The sequence below is a fragment of the Podarcis bocagei genome (assembly GCF_964188305.1).
Source record: "Podarcis bocagei genome assembly, chromosome: 5".
Taxonomy (NCBI): domain Eukaryota; kingdom Metazoa; phylum Chordata; class Lepidosauria; order Squamata; family Lacertidae; genus Podarcis; species Podarcis bocagei.
In genome coordinates, this window is record NC_138129.1 from 81,409,314 (window position 1) to 81,430,681 (window position 21,368).

The following is a 21,368-nucleotide window of genomic DNA, read 5'->3' on the forward strand; positions in this document are numbered from 1 at the left end:
TCATTTTCCGGAGCTCCTCAGTAAACCAAGGGGCCCGGTTTCGACGGGGTCGCAGAGGGCGCTTAGGCGCGATCTCATCAATGGCTGCCAAGAGCCGGTTATTCCAGTCCTCAACAAGGTCATCTAATGAGTCGCCAGGAGGAGCAGGGTTCCGCAAGGCTTGTCGGAATCTATCAGGATCCATCAGTTTTCGCGGACGAGCCCAAATAGGCTCGCCACCCGAGCCGGGGAGGAGCGGGAAGTCAATCTTGGCTTTTAAAGCGTAGTGATCAGACCATGGCACTTTCACAGCAGGGAGCATGATCACATCTATGCCAGCCCCAAAGATCAGATCCAACGTGTGGCCTGCTTGATGAGTGGGGCCCAAAACAAACTGGGAGAGCCCTAGTGTTGCCATGGAAGTCACTAGGTCTAGAGCCTGTGAGGAGGGAGCGGCATCGGCATGGACGTTGAAGTCTCCCAAAACCAGTAGGTTTGGGAACTCCAAGGCCCAGCCCGCCACCACCTCCAGCAGATCTGACAGGGTGGCTGCAGATGTGCTGGGTGGTCGGTACACCAGCCAGACAGCCAAGCTCTCCTTGGTGCCCCACACGAGACCAACACATTCAATGCCAGAGATCGCCGGTGATGGCAGAGCTCTGAAAGAGCAATCCTCCCGGAATAACAATGCTACTCCTCCCCCCCGACCTACAGTCCGCGATTGATGGAGGACAGAGAAACCTGGGGGTGTTATCTCATGTAGGGAGACTACTTCGCCTTCCCGTACCCAGGTCTCCGTCACGCAAGCCAGGTCAATCCCCTGCGAGACAAAAAAGTCACGCATGGTGGCAGTTTTGTTGCCTATGGACCTGGCATTGCACAGCACCAATGACGGAGGTGTGTAATCCTTGTTTTCCCTACCCTCATCCCTTGGGATGGGGCGTAGATTGGAAGGGGTTCGAGGATCACTGCATCTCGAAACCCTTCGCCGATAGAGATATCTAGCCCTACCGCCATTCCTCCCTAGCCCTTCAATTGTGGAAATCCTAGATCCCATACTAGCCTCCCCAATAGATGGGTAACATCCCCTCAATAACAAGTCATCCTTGGGCCAGGACTCCTGGGTCAAAATGGTATGGGAAAGAGGTGGAGGTCTGATAGGGTAAGTATCCCTAGAAGATAAAACCCAACCAACCGCACCCCAAGCGGGGGGGACAGTCCCATGGTGTTTCATTAACTGTCAATCCCCCTCTCCCTCCTGGGTTAATTGGAGGATTGTTGGTTCTATCTGTGGCTGTGGAAGTATTAATGAGGTATGTGTTATAAAATGTGGATCACTGGCCAACAAAGAGCCAGATTCGAATTCGGAAGATCTGTCCATCCTGTCTTGCCAGGAGTACAGTAGAGAAGGCTGATCATTCTGATAAGTTTTTGGAACATTAGGCAAAGGTCCAGATGTAGAGTTGGTGCTGGATATCTCCAGATTGTCAGCAACATAGAATTCTTTAGGTGTTGTTGCCATAGAAATGTCGGAGGTGCCAAATTCCTCATCTAATTTGGTGTCGTTTGAAAAGGGAACAGGGAGTTGCACTGATGTCTTTCTATGGGATAAAGAGCTATTGGACGTCTTTAAATATTGTGCTCTAGGCTCTACTGTCCTTATATTTTGGGTAGAAATCTCAGTCTTTATACTCATTAGCCTCTTCTTCAGGTCTTGTAATTCTAGGCTTACAGAGTTCTTTTCTTCCTTCGGGCAATTAGTATTTCTAGTGTTGAGCTTGGTTTCCTTTATCCGCATTAGCTTTGACTCTATGCAAGGGACCAATTGCCTCCTTGTTTCGTCTTTAAATACCCTCACTGGGCGGAGAGAGTGGGACCACCATAGAGTATCCTTTATCTCCATGAGTCGAGATGGGAGGGTTGATGACCTAAAGGTCATAAATAGGCGCATGGTGTTTCTCAAGGTAGGCAGGAAGTGGAAATTTTCTAGATCTACATTTCGGTAATGGTAATTCAAGAGCTGAGACAAGGACATAGTAATTTGTCTGCGGTTCATCCACCTATGAGTGTATCGGTGAATCTCAAGCATTATCTGGTTCGTTTGCAAGACTTGACAGGACCTCACTTCATCCATAGTTTGAGTTGGTGAGTTGTTAACAGAGTCATTTCTTATCATCCCTTGGGCATTTAAAGGGGAGGAACTAGTATCCAATTGTTTCTCAATGTTAACTATTCTGGTGAGGATTTCATCCAGTCTTTGGAGAACCAGAACCATAGTATCTGCAGACAACATGCAAATCTCTTGGTAGGGGTGCGTATCCCGAATTGGTTGAAAGCAGGCTCCTCTGCCTTCTAGAGGCATGGGTGGGTCAGCGTTAGGAGTGGGAGGAATCCCTCCTGCTCCTGTTCTTGCCCTCTTGGACGGATTAGCTTTCTCTGGGAGGAGGAGGGTCGGGTCATTGAGATCCTCCTTAAGGGGGGGTGAGGTTCCCCCAACGTTGTTACTCACTGTTTGTTCTATTTGCTCCAATTTCTCGGTTTCCTCAACCCGCTCTGTTTCTGAGCCAGGGCAGATGGCGTTGGCTCTCTGCCGATTCTTTGTTTTAGAGGAATTGTGAGTCTCAATAATGGTCTTCTGGCTCTTTGCACCTCGTTTTCTCCTTCCGGCAGGCATTCTCAATAAGGAAGTTATTGGCTGAATAAAGCTTCCCTTTGAAATTTCCTTGTACAGAGATATAACCAGATGAATATAGTTACAAAATACAAGCACTTGCATCATCACGAGAGGGAAAAAATATCGTGTGCCTCTCCCTCTCCCTCCTCATTTTGTTTGCATGTTGCTTTTGAGCAAATGTTCATCAAGCAATTTATATTAAATCGCTCAGACATAATGCTTTACAAACAGCTGATGAAAATTATAATGAGTATTCCTAATTAGTCAATCATCAAGCTATAATCACTTCAGGATAAATTAGGCTGTGGGAATTAGAGAAATTCAATGCACTGAGGTTGGCAATCCCCCCTCCTTTTCTTTTTAACATTGGCTGTACATAGAGGAGACATGAAAAAATATTTCACAGGCATACTTTGAGCTCAACTCTGACTTGTATCTGATAAGTAAACATGAATTGTCCAGTTCCCAGGAAGAACGTTGCACCTCCAGCCTCAATCTGTTGGTTACAAAAGGTATATCTAGGGCTTTCCTAGGATTAGTATCATTCGTCTTCATCTTTTTGAACAAACTCGCAGAGTATTTTTCATCAGCATCATATACGATCGGCACACATTCATAAATCAAAGCCTTACACAAGTTCAGCCAATTTGATTCTTGGAGCCTGAAAAAGTTGTATTGACCTGTTATTTGAGTGCTGAATCATTCATAGGATCAAAATCAGCCTGGTTTCTCACTAAGTGCTGGTTTTAAAAGTCAATGTGGTCGTATAGGAAGCTACATAGTTATAAGTTGCAGACCAGCTTAGGCTCACCTGACATCTTTTAGTTTATTATACATGTATTACTACTTTTTACTATGTGGTAAAAGTAACTATACAGTGGTACCTTGGGTTACATACACTTCAGGTTACATACGCTTCAGGTTACAGACTCCGCTAACCCAGAAATAGTGCTTCAGGTTAAGAACTTTGCTTCAGGATGAGAACAGAAATTGTGCTCCGGCGGCGTGGCAGCAGCAGGAGGCCTCATTAGCTAAAGTGGTGCTTCAGGTTAAGAACAGTTTCAGGTTAAGTACAGACCTCTGGAACGAATTAAGTACTTAACCCGAGGTACCACTGTATCCTGCTTTTCTTCCAAAGAGATCAGCATAGGATGCATGGCTGATTTCTCTTACATTTTAATTTTTGAGGTTGGCAGAAATATGATGACTTTTCTAATGTCATCCAGTGAGCGTCATTATCGTGTGAAGAGTTACTTCACAAGTTGTTAAATTTTCTAGATGTTTTAAGTATATAGCTAAAATGTAAAGAGTAATTATACCGGTACATTCACCAGGGTAAAAACAGTAATAATGAGGGACACACACACACACTCCAACGTGTTTCAGATGACTAAGAAACAGAGGAGGCAGCACATCTGAATACTGAACCAATATTCTCTGAAGAAGGACCAGTAGGGTTCAAAATGCGTTGGATTAATACATATCTCTTGTATATATCCCATTGTTTCTTGCTTCTGCTTTGAGTTATTTTGGGGGTTATTATTCACCCTTTTTTTCTTGCATTGCATTCATCAGGGGGCCTGATTGCAGTTTCCTACTGAATGTACACAAGAAGGAAATTCTGGGTTTGGATGAATGTGCAAAATTCACCCCTTAGAATGAATGCAAGGACAGGCTGTTAGTAGGACCATTGCATAACCATGCAATGCTAGTTGGGACCACAGAAGCAGAAATGTTTTTCATAGAATCATAGAATTGTAGAGTTGGAAGGGACCACAAGTCCAACCTTCTGCAATGCATTTTGCCCAATGTGGGGCTTGAACCCACAACCCTGAAGTTTATGAGTCTCATGCTCTACCATGTGCACCTATGAGAGCACTAGTATCTCCTTTATGCCATCTGCTGTACTTAGTGAGTGGCATACTATTATTTAAAAATAGGAATAATGTTAAGTAGATTTTTATGCAATTAAATTGTTACAATAAAATAAAAATAGTGGGTACCTAGAAGTTTCAACATTCTTCCCAAATGCTGCATGTTTGCCTATGTAATTAGACTGAACATTGTGATATTGGCCAGCTAATATAAAAGGCATTAAAAATGCATAGCTTGAAACACATGGAAGCCTTCATAACACTGGGGACCTTAAAATTAATTTAAAAAAGAAAGAACTAGTAATGTTCAAATGTAGTATAAATGTGTATTCTCTAAAGTTGCTTCTTCATGTTTTGCTACTCAAAGCTGTTTAAGAGAAAAACAGAGACTTATTTATTTGGAATCACCTTGATTCAACTGCCTATTTACACATAATATATGACAATTTCAGTTTCTTATTTCACAGGCATGGGTCTCTTAAAATCTTGGGTTAGGGGTTTCTTCCCCCTCTAAAAGTAATTATGATTTATAATGTATTTGGTTCCTTAAGTTTCAATGAGGTCAGCATTGCAGATTAGCCTCGACTGGCTTTTGTCTCACATATGCATCAAGCACCTTCCATTCTGCCATAAAGTGGAGGAAATTTCAAGGGATGATGAATTTGGAATTTTAATAGACTGCCATTAATCTTTTGTAATTCTTTCTTCCTCCATCCTAACTGTGGATCCAGCATATCTACATTCTAGCCTAATTATAAGGCTCACTATAGCAGTGTAATTTGTCATGCAAAACAGCTGTTTCCAGATCCTCCACTGTCGAGGAATTGAAACAGGGATAGATCTGAACCCTGAGAAAACTGACATGTCATAAATTATTACGAAAAGGGCATTTCCCCTCCTGTAGGCTTGGAAGAAATGAAGGCAGAAAAGACCCTTTCCAACCCCCAGCCCCGCCCCATCCGCCCATTATGAATAACCCAAGCCTCTGTTTGTCTAAATCTGCAATGAACTTGCCTAGTCTCTCTGCCTTAGAAGCACATCAAACATACATCCATGTCCATAAGCTCATATGATTATGATACATTTTTATTTTGCCATCGTTTCTAGGCGACGTTTCTTCATTTTGGAGATGTCATGTGTTGAAGTGGCTTGAGATTTGAAATATGGCTAGGGGAAGATTGCCATACATCATTTATGCCTTTAAAGATTCAGAGCTACACATTCATTTAATGGTAAGGGTGTCGTTCGCACAAGAACACCATTGAGCTTCCAGTGGCACAATGGGTCCATGTGTCTGGCTGTTAACCAGAAGATTGGTGGTTTGAGCAGGGAGTTGGACGAGATGACCCCTGGCGTCCCTTCCAACTCTACAATCCTATGATCCTATGCAGTGCTTTTTTAAAAAAACTGTTTAGTTGTACTATCATTTTCCTACTCATATTGAAATACTGTCCCTCAATGAGGCCAAACTTAGATTCACAAAATGTTTAGGGGTATGTATAACCCTGCGCCCCCCCCCGAAAGAAAGCACTGATCCTATGTACTGATGGGTGGGGGAGCACATGGTGGCTGTATGATCTGCTGCTAATGTGTGCGTTGGCCATGTCTCCTATTGTGTATTTGGCCAGTTTGGAGGACCTTTATGCACCGTTGGAAGACACACTCCCATCGATGGTGTGGACAGTGCTGGAGCAGGATTTCTCTCTCTCCCTCCTCACACCCCCCCCCGTCTTTGTGTGCGACTCCTCTCACGCATTCCTTGAACAAGTTCAAAGGGTCATCTGACACCTCTCATAACATGGTATTACAGATTTGAGAGGGCAATTAAGAAACAATATAGGGTCAATGAAGACTACTGACAATGCAAGTGAACTGTTCTTCTCCCCTGCCCTGAGGTGTGAACAGATGATGTCTCTGTCCACCCACGGTAATTGGATGTGAGGTAATTGGAAGTGAGTCCTGAGCAAGGGTGGCTGGGAAGAAGAAGGAGGGAGGGGAAAAGGATTGGGATCCATCTTGGGCAGGCTGGCTGAAGGCTCCAGTGCAGTGGAGTCCAGTGCAGACTGAAGGTGTAAATAGGTGAATAAACCATATTATTTTTTAGCTATGACAGTCTCCACCATATCTCAGTTCTCCAAAGGACCACAGACCCTGGGTAAGTGCCTGGAACTCCACGGATACTTGCTGTAGCTTGGCGGGGGGTGGCACCTAACTTTTGTAACAATATTCAGGTGCAACTCTCATCCATCTCAAGAAATGCTGGATGTGCCTGCTGACCTTTATAATGCATTGTGTAGGCTCTACTAGGTTAAGCTGATATATTTGAGTTTAGTTTAAAGGTAGATCTGGGACCTGCGGCAAACATCCAGCCAACCAACCAGCTATGCCTTTTCCCAAGAAACTCCATTTCATTCTCCATCACAGTGGTTTTCAATTTAACTCCCTGCCCACCCACAACAGGCACACAGTATTTTTGCAGCCAATGAACATGCTCAGTCCTCATGCTTGGGTTGTTTACCTTCTTAAGATATCTGCCCCTCTTGTTTCACGGTAGACAAGAAAAATGGAGGATGAAGTTTTGGAAACAGACCCATGGGCCTCAGTGTCTCTGGATCACTACTTTCACATGTTACTGCTTCTTCCCTTGCAGAATTGGATATTTATTTTATCAGTCAAGCAAAGTTTCCTCCAAGTTTCGGAAGCATCATTCAATTTTTGCTATGTGGTATGCAGTTACGCCATTTATAGTTTTGGTTTTTGGTCCATATGAATGCCAGTGTGCTTGCTATCTATCTATCTATCTATCTATCTATCTATCTATCTATCTATCTATTTCTTGAATGCTCACCTTCCAAAGAATTATGTTTGTGTGATGGGGAGGGGAGGGGAACTGAATTGCTTTCATCTTGCCTTTCCTTTCATTTCCACCCCACCTAGATTCATCCCACCTTTCATTTTACCTCTCAGGCGACAGACAAAATATGGGACAATGGTCTACTTTACCCTTTCTTGAACAGCAACAAAAAAGTTATAAAATATTCTTAAGGAAGAATTAGGGGGAGAGAGATTTCATTTATCACAGCACAAGCTATCTGATAGCTATACCCACCGAGAATATTTTGCTCCCTTTTCTCACACCAGTATAAAGAAAGCCAAAAACTGCCTGTGTGTGTGGAGAGGACTGGCAGGTTGAATCACATACAGTGGTACCTCGTGTTAAGAACTTAATTCGTTCTGGAGGTCCATTCTTAACCTGAAACTGTTCTTAACCTGAAGCACCACTTTAGCTAATGGGGCCTCCTGCTGCTGCCGCGCCATGGCCGCACAATTTCTGTTCTTATGCTGAAGCAAAGTTCTTCTTTTTTTCGTATAATTTTTTATTAATTTTCCAGCACAGTTGTACAATTTTATCCAAATTTTAACAAATTACTCTTTTTGGACTTCCTTCAGTTTCTCTGGTAATCATCTGTAGTTACTCTTCAATACGCATTCCCCTCATTGTATTGCCATTTGTCTTCCCTCCCTTTTCTATTTCTTTTTAACAATACATCTTAAACTTTTACAGTGCTTCTTGAAACCCCACTAGCGTTGTTTGCACGTCACATACATTTTTCAGATAATCTGCAAACTTTCCCCAATCTTCGATGAACTTTTGGTTTCGAACATATCTTATTTTCCCAGTCAATTTATCCAGTTCCGCATAGTCCGTCAATTTCATTCTCCATTCTTGAATCGTCGGTATTTCCTCTTGTTTCCATTTCTGGGCCAGTAAAGTTCTTGCTGCAGTAACTGCATACTGGAATAGTTTACAGTCTTTTCTTCTTATTTCTTTTCCTGTGATCCCTAAAAGAAAAACTTCTGGTTTCTTAACAAAAGTGCTGAAGCAAAGTTCTTAACCCGAGGTACTATTTCTGGGTTAGCGGAGTCTGTAACCTGAAGCGTCTGTAACCCGAGGTACCACTGTATGAATATTTCCGCATTGTATCAAGATTATTATTATAGCTCAGCACCATCTGCACTGATTGGCAATAGTTCCCCAGGGTTTCAGATAAGAGTCCTTCCTAGCCTCCTCTGGGATGGTGAGCACTGAACCTGGGATCTTCTGTTTGTAAAGCAGATGCTCTACCACACTCCTTCCTATAGCACCACTGTGATGGCCTGGGATTCAGACTCGGATGCTGAAACTGAGGGATCCCAGCCTGCACAGGATTCCCTGCCTTCAGAACCAGCTGAGCCGGGGCTGGGGCATGAGCCTGAAGGGTCCTCACCTGTGCTGGATCCTCAGGTGCAGGCATCAGCTGAGTCTGCTCTGGCTCCTGAGGTGATGGAGGACCCCTTGCCTGCAGGTGCTCCACTCTCAGCCCCATCAGAGGAAGCTGAGATTGCCTCTGGGTCAGATAACCCTCCATCCTCTCCTGAGCTGCAGAGGCTCAGGGCAGAGAGGCGGAGGGAACTAGGTTCCCGCAGGAGTGCTCGCCTCCAGGCTAGGAGAGGTGAGTCACCAGAGGATCGGGGCAGCCCTGTGCCTCAGGGCAGATAAAAGCCGGCCAGCCCCAGTCCCAAGTTGTGGGAGCAACATTGTTGGTCAGGAATCAGTCTTATCCCAGGAATGGGCTAAAAAATCATCTTTGGCCCATGTCACTTTTGCATGTGTTGACCTACATGTCTCTCATGTTTCTACATTGATCAGTGGATTTTTGTTTGTTTGTTTTTACAGCAATCTGCTCAAATTCACATTTGCATACGTATTTTAATATACCTTTTCTCTCAACACACATTTCTAAATGTCTCTTAAATAAGCAAATAATTCTTAAGATGTTGATTTTTTGAGATCAGAATCGCATTTGAACATTGTGGCAAATGTGAAAGCAAGTGGATGACTATTATTATTATTATTATTATTATTATTATTATTATTATTATTATTAGAATTTGAATTTATATACTGCCCTATTTCAGGGTAGTTTACAGAATAAAATCAAAATACAAAACCACAAAATACATAATCAAAATAAAAACAACCCAATAACCTCCCTACTAAATTCTGATTGTACATTAGTTTCAGAGGTGCAGATCAGATCACTTGCTGTCAGAACGGCAAATATTATTTTTTGGCAAGCATCCCTATCTGAGTCAGACTGAGTATCATCTAAACCAATTGGCGGAAGCTCCCCAAGGTTTCAGATACAAGTATTTTCGAGCCCTGTCTAGATATATGGGGAATATATCTTTTGCATGCAGTGCATGAGCTCTGCCCAAGGAACAATGGTCCTACCTCAAGTTGACCCCAAAACAAATAGACTTTTAGAACAGGTGATCCTGCCCCCCCCCCTTTTTTTGCTTCTGGCTGAGAATGTTCCAACCATCTTTATTTTCACAGAAATTCACATCTTCCCGCATGGTATTGTACGTATTGACACTTCTTCATGAATGCATGTGTTTTACGCAAAACTGATCTAAGTAACTGTTGCTTGTCACACGCATGTTATACTAACAGAGTGCTTGTACATACTACAGGCAACCCCCCTATTTTCAAGGTGCGTACGTTCTGAGGCACTGCACACGTCAGTGAAATCACGTATATTTGAAACACCATTGAAAAAGCTTACAAACACCCCGCCCCGCCCCATTCCACCCCTTTGTGACATTTTCTGGTTCACTTCCAGGTTCAGCGCAATGCGGATGTGCACGTTTGTGCACATATGGAAGGCTGGTAAAATAGCCACACACAACATACATGCAACAAAGAACTGAGAGCAGAGTCAGACAAATACTATACTATTGCACAGAGAAGCACAGACCTGTAAATAATTAACTGTGAATGTGGCGATCACACAGGTTCCCCGGACGTTTAACGGTCTATTGATCCTGTGCCACCACTGTGCTCGCTTCCCCACTGCCACCAACCAGTTACTCTCTGGTAAAACACCGAGTCCAGTCAGTTGTTAAAAGTGAACCAAAAAAAGAGTTTATTTTACAAACATTAACAAGTCTATGGTTTCTCAGATAATATTCCTGTCAGTATCTTAACGTTACGTTTATCGGCCTAGACCTTCCTAATACCTTCTGACTGTTTGACTGACTCCTCTTAACAAATTCTCTCACTCTCTCCCATCAGACTAGCCCAACCCACAGACTTATCTTCTCTGTCTCTTCTAACTCCAGACTGTCTTCTCAACAACTCTAACTCTCTAAAAAACCCTCTGTGCTTAAACCTTATACACAGTTAACTCTGCCCCCTGGTTAGTGATTTTACAATTAGTTAACCCTTTCCCAATGAACCCAGTATGATGTCACACACATATGAGGGCAAACACCACATACATCCCCCCTTAAGAAGATTGACTCAGGAGGGATAACTTAACCTAGTTATTCTTCTGGTCAATCAGCATTACATATCTAATGCAAATAAACATTTACTAACCTGTTATTATACCCTTCACATCCTATATAATATTGGTACATCAATTACTTTGTTCTGGCAAAATATACATTTATACATAAATCCTGATACATCTTAGGTATTCAGTTAACTACAGAAAAATTATAACTGTGCACTGGTTAACCTTCAAACGCAGGTCTTCTTGATAAGGCATTTGCAATGGTATTGAGGGACCCTTTCACGTTTTTAATTGTAAAATTAAAGTCTTGCAGCAATAGGGCCCACCTCATCAACTTACTGTTATTCTTTATTGTTCTCAGCCACAGCAAGGGTGAATGGTCAGTACATAAAGTAAAAGTTCGGCCCCAGATGTACGGCTTCAGTTTCTGTAATGCCCACATGATCGTATCCCTTTGTCAAGTCTAGGCAGGTGATGTAATGACACTGGTCTATAGCTTCGATCAGGTCATCTAAACATGGTATTGGATATGCATCTGCTTTAGTGACATGGTTCAGCTTTCTATAATCCAGGCAAAATCTGATAGATCCATCAGGTTTGTCTAACAACACTATGGGTGCTGCCCTGGGACTTTCTGAAGGGGTTATGATCCCTGCCTTCAATATCTCCCTTAACTCATTGCTAACTTTCCCCACATACTCTCCAGTTATCCTATAGGGGTTTACAGCAATGGGCTTGGCATCCCTGGTGTCGATATGACATACAACTCCCTTAGCTCTACCTGGAGTATTACTGAAAATTTCCCTATATCCTTGTAGGATCTGTTTAACCTCCACCAGCTGATTAAGGGTTAATGTAGGAGCTACCTTTATTTCTTGTAGATTGCACAGTTGCTTCCCTCTCCCTTCCCATTATGTTATATCGGCTTCATCTGGATCTTCAAGTATTGCATACAGTGTCCAACCTTCTGGTCTAATATAAGGCTTTAACATGTTCCCATGAACCACCTTACACCCTTCTTCACCTTGTTGGATTACGTAATTTACATTACTCATTTTGGACACGATTTTGTACGGTCCCTCCCATGCTAGTTGCATTTTATTTCCTTTGGTTGGTCTCAATAGAAACACTTCACTATTGGGTTCAAAAGTTCTTACTCTGGCCTTTTTGTTGTACCAAGTTTTCTGCTTTGTTTAGGCCGCTTTTAAATTTTCCCCTGCCATCTCTAAGGATCTTTTCAATGTATTTTGCAGATTGTATACGTAGTCTATCACTGACTCTGGTTCTCTGTCTTGATACTCCTCCCAATTCATACGGAGCAAGTCTAACGTTCCTTTTACTTTTCGTCCTAGTAACAGCTCAAAAGGACTAAACCCTGTACTTTCTGTTAGGATATTTCCGTTCCACCTTAAAAAGGGAGCAGGCTTTGAGAGTCACAGAGTCTGCGTATTTCCTGTTCACAGGATGTTTATGTTTTCTGTTGCTTTCGTCTCTCTCTGTGTCTGGAGACACTGATGCAGGCAGTCATGTTTTTCTTTGTTCTAATCAACGCTGAATAAAACTTGTAAATAATGCTCTCCTGCGTGCAACTTCTGCTGTGAATTATCTGCTGACAGAGTGTGCATGAGCTCTGGAATGTGGCAAGATATTTTCTAGAAACTCATGTCGCTAATTGCTGATACTGCGTGCCTACGGGAGATCAATGGATCGTCCGGCAGACGGCTTGGGGCCATGATGGACTTTATCTCCCTGGCAGTATCCCAACACTTTCTTGGGGTATATCACGATACACATAAAGAAGAGGTTGTAATTTGCAATCTCAGTCATTGGGGTTCTCTGCTGCATAGGTTTTGATCATGCAGATCAAAGTCCCATTAAACCTTTCCCCCAAACTGTTTGTTTCGGGATGGTATGGTGTTGAAGTTATGTGCTTGATGCCACACACTTTCCACAACCTTTTCATTAGTCATGAGGTAAAAGAGGTTCCCAAATCAGTGACAATCTCACTAGCAAAACCTAACCGACTCATATAATTAACTAAAGCATCCGCCACGGTCTCCGTCACTATATTTCGCAACAGGATGGCTTCAGGATACCTGGTCGCAAAATCCAAAATTGTGAGGATATATTTGTGTCCTCGTTTAGTGGCTCTAGACAATGGTCCTATCAGATCAAGACCCAATCTCTGGAATGGTGTAGAGATTACAGGCCAAGGACACAGCTTGGCCTTTGTCTTATCCTGGCATGTGTGGGCCCAAAGGTGGCACCTGGCACCCCCTGACTACACCAACTCTCAGGGCTGGCTTTCATTTCAAAAGCAGTGAGCATGCTGCTGGAACTTACTCTATTGGCTTCGATGTGTTGCAACACCTATGGGAGTTGTTTTCTTTCCCATTTCTTGAGCAGGTACATTAGCTTCAAAGAGATAAACTCAATTTAATGAAACAACGGGAAAGGACAGAAATAAAGTGAAATTACTATCCTAACCCTTCTTCCAAAGGCATGCCAAACGTTTTCTTGAATCAGAGAACTGCCTCCTCCTTATTCAACCAGTGAGATTTTCACTGGTCTCACAATAATGCAAAAGACATTTCCACACTTCAGCTATCTGAAGCAGTCGTGCACATTACCTTGACGTTGAGTCTCTGATAGATGATATGATTTGTGTCCCCTTCTTGCTGACTAGGAGATGTAGTTTGGACTGTCGACAGCACATCTTGGAAGAAGTTGCATAGCATTTCCAACCTAGGACAGAATGGGGAGAATATAAGAAACTGGTTTGCAGTTTCTGTACTGAACCTGGGGCACATGACATCTCCAGAATAGACATTAATTTAGTGTCATGAGCATCTTCTGGATGGGAATAGGACCCAATGGAAAAAAATATTACCAAAAGACCCTCCAAAATGTGGAGATGGCCTTCTTCTAATTATATGCAGAAATGAAAAAGAAAGCCACCTTATCTGAAGACAGACAGCCAAATATTAGGGAAGCCATGTTGCACACAAGGAATTGCAGAACAAGAGCAAGAATTTTACCCCCACAGTCTTCTCCCTCCCTCCCTCCCTTTCAATCTGATCCAATGCATGCTTATTCAAGTGTAAGTGTACATAGGATTGCAGCTTTACAGTGCAATCCTAACCAAATCTACTCCAAAGCAAATAATAATAATAATAATAATAATAATAATAATAATAATAATAATAATAATTTGTACCCCAGCCATCTGGCTGGGTTTCCCCAGCCACTCTGCGGGCTTCCAACAAAGATTAAAAATACTTTAAAATGTCACACATTAAAAACTTCCCTGAACAGGGCCTCCAGATATCTTCTAAATGTCAGGTAGTTGTTTATCTCTTTGACATCTGATGGGAGGGTGTTCCACGGGGAAGGCGCCACTACCAAGAAGGCCCTCTGCCTGGTTCCCGGTAACTTGGCTTCTCGCAATGAGGGAACTGCCAGAAGGCCCTCGGCGCTGGACCTCAGTGTCCGAGCAGAACGATGGGGGTGGAGACGCTCCTTCAGGTATACTGCGCAGAGGCTGTTTAGGGCTTTAAAGGCCAGCACCAACACTTTGAATTGTGCTCAGAAACGTACTGGGAGCCAATGTAGGTCTTTCAAGACCGGTGTTATGTGGTCTCGGCGGCCGCCCCCAGTCACCAGTTTAGCTGCCGCATTCTGGATTAGTTGTAGTTTCCGGGTCACCTTCAAAAGTAGCCCCATGTAGAATTGAAATCCTGGTTTAGTCACAGGAAAGTGGGTTTCAGTTTGCCTCTTTCATATGGCCTTGAGTAGTTCTTAGGTTATTTCCCCGCTCATTCGTCCTTCATACAGATGATCAAATGCCAAAGCAGCCATCATTGGACTAGATCTGGTTAGTGGTGTATTTTATTGAACCTGTGCAGTAGACTAATCTTGTATGGATTTTCTGCTACTTGTTAATTCCATCACTCCAAGCAATGTAGCAACGGTCAGCCCTTATAAGCAACTTTTGATTGTCTGCTGTTATTGTTGATGGCCTTCTCTCTTCTCCCCACCAACGACTTTCTTTAAAAACAAACATAAAAGCAAACCCAAATGTACCAGGAGTATTGATGGAAAAGAGCAGAATAATTAGCACTTTTACACAGAAATTTTAGGAAGAACTATTTGACACGACAAACATTTTCTTCCCATGAGGAATAAACATTACAAACAGTCTATTCTTATGAGGAGTGAGGAAATAGCATCAAGTAAAACAAGGGTATTCATGCATTATCTTGCAAGCAGTGTCATAGCTCTTATACCTACTGTGGGGAGCTTCCACCTCTACCACCACAATGTCAGGTATCTTGATCCCTGAGTCTTCTTTATCTACACACAAGTGTCTGTATTTTTAATTCATTTTCTGCCACCCATTCCTTCAGAAGACTTTATAACCTCTGAGGAACGTAGTTGCACCTGGATGTGAAAGGGGCTCCATTGCCAGAGACAGGATAACCTAAAAGTAGGCTGATTAAGCGGATTTTATATAGATAAAGAAAAACTGATACACGTATCAGGTGCTGGTTTGCAGTTTCCACAAGCTGAGGAGCCACTGTTGCAGGCTTTAGCTTCCAAATGGCTTTGCCCTCAAGTCAATTTTCCTAATGCCCCATCCCACCCTCTTATCCTCTTATCCCCAACCAACTCATCAGTCCCAATCCAAGTCATCTCTCCTTCACAGTTAACCCCCAACAGACTTTTAACTGTCCATTCTAGCTTGAACTGGCCTGATCCAAGCCACACCTACTAAAACTCAAAGAGTCTCTTTCCTCTGCCAGAACCTACCACTGAGTAACCACTGCTAAACAGGCTTGTCACATTATAACAAAACGAAGCCTTGTGGCAGACAAAGACATAACACATCTTCCTTTTAAACACAGACATAACCAAAGACATACATAGCGTTTCTCCTCACTGAAAATTGCAAAGGAAGTGTGAGCTCTTCTCAGGCCTTTAACTTTTGTGCATGCCCTGTTTGGGTCTGGAACAATATGCCCCCCCCCCTCTCTTCATTTTGGTCTGCAGAGTGGCTTGCAAACTAGGGCTTCAAGTGAAAAAGATCACTTGAGGAACGTCCCCAAGCTACACACCTGTTTATTCAAAGTGAGTGAAAACCAGGCCGGATACACACATTTTATTCTAGAATCAACTGCTAGCTTTTTCTACATAATCCACCCACAATCTAGATCTGTTGCATAGTTCTTGCCCATGAAAAGCACCTCTTGAGAAATGGGCTTCCTTCCAAAAATTGATTCTGCATTATCAAGCAGTGTGTGCATTTGAAAACAGATATAGGCAGTCCCAACAATGGTGTGTGTACCTGTGTATGTACACACCTGGCAAATCATGCTCTGGATGGGCATCTACCAAAATCATGATCGCCACTTCAGATACGTCAGCCATACATATTTATTCCAGGTCTGAGAGAAGAAGAAAAAATCCTCTCTGTAACGTTTGTGGCTGTATGTGGATGCTGCATAACTGTAGGAACATTTTGGATATTTTAAGGAAGTGGGTATGCATTTGGAGACGAGAGGGTCATACAGTAACTCACCAGCACTCCTCCTGGCTCTCTAGCCTAGTGGGCACCTTTTTAAAAAAAAAACCACTTCATTTATTTATTAATTAAATTTCCTACCCGCCCTTTACCACAAAATCTCAAGACAATTTACAACAATAAATTATACAATTATAAAACAAAATAAAACAGTTACATAAAACACAAAAAGTGCAAAAACAAAAATAATTTCATATAAAAGAATTCCATATATAAAAACAGTTAAGAATAGTTTTAATACAGATGCAGATGGGAGGGGGGGATGAACACATTATATCATCAATATGTTCCAAATGGTATCATTTTATAAAACCAGACAAAGGGCTACCCTAAGAATATCATATAAAGGTAAAGGTAAAAGGACCCCTGACCGTTAAGTCCAGTCGCGGATGACTCTGGGGTTGTGGCGCTCATCTCACTTTACTGGCCGAGGGAGCCAGCATTTGTCCGCAGACAGCTTCTGGGTCATGTGGCCAGCATGACTAAGCCGCTTCTGGCAAACCAGAGCAGCACACAGAAACACCGTTTACCTTCCCGCCAGAGCGGTACCTATTTATCTATTTGCACTTGATGTGCTTTTGAACTGCTAGGTTGGCAGGAGTAGGACCGAGCAATGGGAGCTCACCCCATTGCGGGGATTCGAACTGCCAACCTTCCGATTGGCAAGCCCTAGGCTCAGTGGTTTAGACCACAGCGCCACCCGCGTCTCTTAGAATATAATATACTGAGCTAAAAAATATTACATCATACAAGAAGAAGCCTGCAGTTGTGATTTCATGTGATTTATTTTAAGTCAGTGGAAACCCAAGTGGAACAAATATCTTTCTTTTAAAGAAAAGAGATGCAAAGAAAAAGGAACAAAAGGAAATAAACAAAAACTTACTTAATTTGCCTGACCCCTTAGGACTTTTTCTTTAGCAATGTCACACCATTTCTGCATCTTTCTAAGAACCATGGGGAGTCAGGAACAAATATTCCTCTTTAACAACAAGCAAACTGAGGTTGCGATGTCAAGTGACATTCGCCCCAGGCCAGCTAGTGAATCCATGACAAATATGTGATTTGAATCAAGATCTCTCAGGCCCACACCAACTGCCCTGTCTTCTGAAGAGCATGTGAAATACTTGATAGAATCTGAAATCACATTACTATACAGTAACCACTCTCCTATCCTCCGTCAAAAGCAGCGGAAAAACACTTCCAATTATTTCACATTCACTTATCCCGACTTCTGAACATTAAAATGTTAACATGATGATAATCAGACTTAAATCAATTACTGTGTAATTGCTGAGACAATGGGAGCATGGTTAAATATTGATAAGAGTCTTAAAGCTCCATCAGGATGTATTGACAAGCAGAGTGACGAATATAGCCCTTATTCAAGAGGAAAACTGGACAGCAAAGGGTTGAGTTTATTCTTATTGCTGCTAAGAGCATGGGCAATCAATATGGACTGCCTGTGCTCTTTTAAGCATGGGGCAGGGCTGGCATCCAAGGGTTATTTCCAATCTTTTTCATCCTGAGATTTACGTGGCAGAGATACTACATGTCATAGGGCAAAGCATTTGACTTAAAAAATAAAAAAAGAATATCCAATTTGCAGATTAAAAATATGGGATGGAAGCAGGGCATTGTTCTTTCTGCTCAGAAAGGCATAGCTTTTCTCTGCTTAGCATTCGCTAACCATAATAGCCCCAAGCCTCGCTCGCTCCAGTGGTGATGGTTAAAAATTATAAGTCATTTTACTTGGACAGATAGATGCCAAATGGCTGCGAGGATTTTTAGCCACCTGATACAATTAGGTAAAGCTGGGCCACATTTTTAATTATACTGAGCTTTGGTCTGCTTACCATGCATACCCAAGGAGAAAGCTTTGTGTTGTTGGCCACTGAACATAACAAAAATAAGCAAAAATAGTAGTTAATAGATAATGTGCATCGAACAAAATTGCTGCAGAACTACAAACGCTGGTATGCTGAATGGAGCAAAGAATTAAAATGACACATCTAAAAATAGAGAAAAAAACATCTTCACCAAAAATAACAATTAATGGTTACTTCAGGTATCTCATGGCCCTTCATCTGGTTTCAGAAACAGCCAGGACAAAGTTTGCATGTCTGGTTTTTGGCTCCTCACATGCTCACCAGCATGTGGACATGAGTTAAGTCTATAGCCTGGTTTGAATGACACAGTATGCCAAATTCAGAGTGCTAGTGCTGACCTTTAAAGCCCTAAACGGCCTCGGCTCAGTATACCTGAAGGAGCGTCTCCACCCCCATCGTTCAGCCCTGACACTGAGGTCCAGCTCTGAGGGCCTTCTGGCGGTTCCCTCACTGTGAGAACTGAAGCTGCAGAGAACCAGGAAGAGGGCCTTCTTGGTAGCGGCGCCCACCCTATGGAACGCCCTCCCATCAGATGTCAAGGAAATAAACAACTATTTGACTTTTAGAAGACATCTGAAGGCAGCTCTGTTTAGGGAAGTTTTTAATGTTTGATGTTTTATCGTAGTTTTTAATATTCTGTTGGGAGCCACCGAAAGTGGCTGGGGAAGCCCAGCCAGATGGGTGGGGTATAAATAACAAATTATTATTATTATAAACTATGGCATGCCAAGACTGTGTGAACATGTGAGCTCCTGGAGATGCGCTTGAAGCTCTGCTTCTCCCCGGTTCAAAGTTTGTCTCTGTTTATGGCTTAACCATGAGTCTCAGGCTACACACACACCATACACATTTAAAGCACTTCACTAAGGATCATAGGAACAATATTTTACCTTTTACAGAGCTAGTTTCCCACAGCACTGGATTTAGCATGGTGTAGGTGGTTCCCCTGCACAGGGTGCTGAGTTGAGGGGCTGCAAAACACTACTAATACTACTACTACTACCTATCTTTATATGGGTGTCTACTCAAAGTTAGGTAGGAAACATTTAGGGGGCAGACAAATTTTGTCCTCGCTCAGGGCAACGTGTTACTGAAGTCAATCCCTGTTCCCAATATTATTTGTGCTATAAATGGATGGTGTGTATACAGCCACAGTTTGGATGACATGCTAAGCCTAGCACATTAAAACTGGTCAGGCAGAAATTCACAGACTGTTCTCTTTTGAAAGAAAACTACATGAAAATGATGTACAGTTGGTATATAACACCAGCACGGATAGCAAGAATGTATAAAACCGGGTCAAATATATGTTGGAAATGTAACGAAAAGGGACCTTTTACCATATGTGGTAGGAATGTAGAGAAATTAAAAAATTATGGGAAATTATATATAATGAATTGAAGAAAATGTTTAAAATGACATTTGTAAAAAAAAACCAGAAGCATTTTTGTTAGGGATTGTAGGACCAGACCTGCCAAGGAAATTAAAGAACTTATTTATGTATGCTACAACAGCGGCAAGAGTCTTGATAGCACAAGGATGGAAGAATGAGGAAACCCCGACAAAAGAACAGTGGCAAGAGAAATTGATGAACTATGCGGAACTGGCAAAACTGACATACAAATTGTGAGATAAGGACAACTGTGACTTTAAAGAAGAATGGGAACTTTTTACAAATTATTTAAAAAGACAACAAATGAATTGGACTCCTTGGCAGGTTTTGAATAAACATACACAAATTTATTGAGGGTTAATATAGTAGACAGATAAGGATCTATACCATTTTACAGTATGCAGAGAATAACATGAGTTGAGAAATCAGACAGAGGAGCTGAGGGAAGCCTTGAGGGGAGGGAGAGAGGGTTCTTTGGGGAGGGGGAGGGAAAAAGGGGGGGAAATAATGAAGATGATTTGTTTTGATAATCGTTATGTTGAAATTGTTAATAAAAAACTTAAGAAACAACAACTGGTTTGGCAGGAGCAAAGAGGCAGCTCAGTGCCTTTTCAGGAAGGAACATTATGTATGGAGGATACCTTCATCTGCCTTCTACATCCAATTTGCCTAATGAGCTCAGTACCCTGAAGCAAACGTCTTTCACTGCTTCTTTCAAAACTGTGACTGGCTGAGTAAATGGTGTCTACACATTTGGGCTCTTTAGACGTAAACCATGTTCATTTTTATTTCTAGACAGCAGCAACAGAATATTACTTCCTCAAAGAGCAAAATTGGATGAAGAGCGTCAAAAAGAGTGTAGGGAATATGCTGTCACTGAAAAATAAGAGGGAGAACCCCCCAAGATTTGCAGAAATATCCCCCCCAAAAACCCCCACATATTTTAGGGGGAAATCTAAAAGAGTAAAAAACAAAAAAGCCCAGAGAGCAGCTTCAGTGACCCCAAGAATACCATTATATGCCACCCCATCTCCAAACAGTGTGGGATTGCATGGACAGGCGGAGTCCCCAGATCCTGCACGGTCCCCCCGTCATGTGGAATAACGACTCAAGACAACGTGCTATGGGATAAAATTGGCCAAAACTTTTTAAAATTTCAAATGTGGTTAGACCTTGGCTCAGGCATTGGGCATTATCCCTCCCCAGTCCCCAGCCGGGGACCTAGGGAGCATCAGGGTTATCCAGTGTGTGTGTGGGGGGGGGGATGGGCCAGCTCTGGAGAACATATGTTCAAGCAGAGATGGCCGCCCCCATAACGCCGCCGCCGCAGGAGAGAGCAATGACGACCTTTCGGTGTACGGCCAAAGCCTCCCTTCAGAAAACCCCTTTAACGGGGAACCCTGGTATCGCCGCCGCAAAGAGGAAGATGGACAAAAGGATTCCGCCCAAGGCCTGATACCGCCAAAGTTGTGACGTTTTGCTACGGGAAAGGCGAAACCTGCCAATGCAGGGAAATTCCTTTCCGGACCTTTAACAGCGACTTTAACGTAGCAGCGCCCGCATACCTGTGAAGAAAAGTTAACCTGCAAAATCTGTGAAGACAAGTTAACCTGCAAAATAAGACATTAACTGAGGGTGGG

General features: G+C 42.6%; 1 long non-coding RNA gene across 4 annotated transcripts in view; it reads right to left on the minus strand.

Annotated features, from left to right (window-relative positions):
• Nucleotides 1–21,368, minus strand: part of LOC308587426 — a 153,381-nt gene that overhangs the window by 110,470 nt on the left and 21,543 nt on the right. For all 4 annotated transcript variants that reach the window (XR_014008362.1, XR_014008363.1, XR_014008364.1 and 1 more), the window contains one exon: nt 13,499–13,613. This is a non-coding gene — a long non-coding RNA (uncharacterized lncRNA). The remainder of the gene's footprint in view (nt 1–13,498; nt 13,614–21,368) is intronic.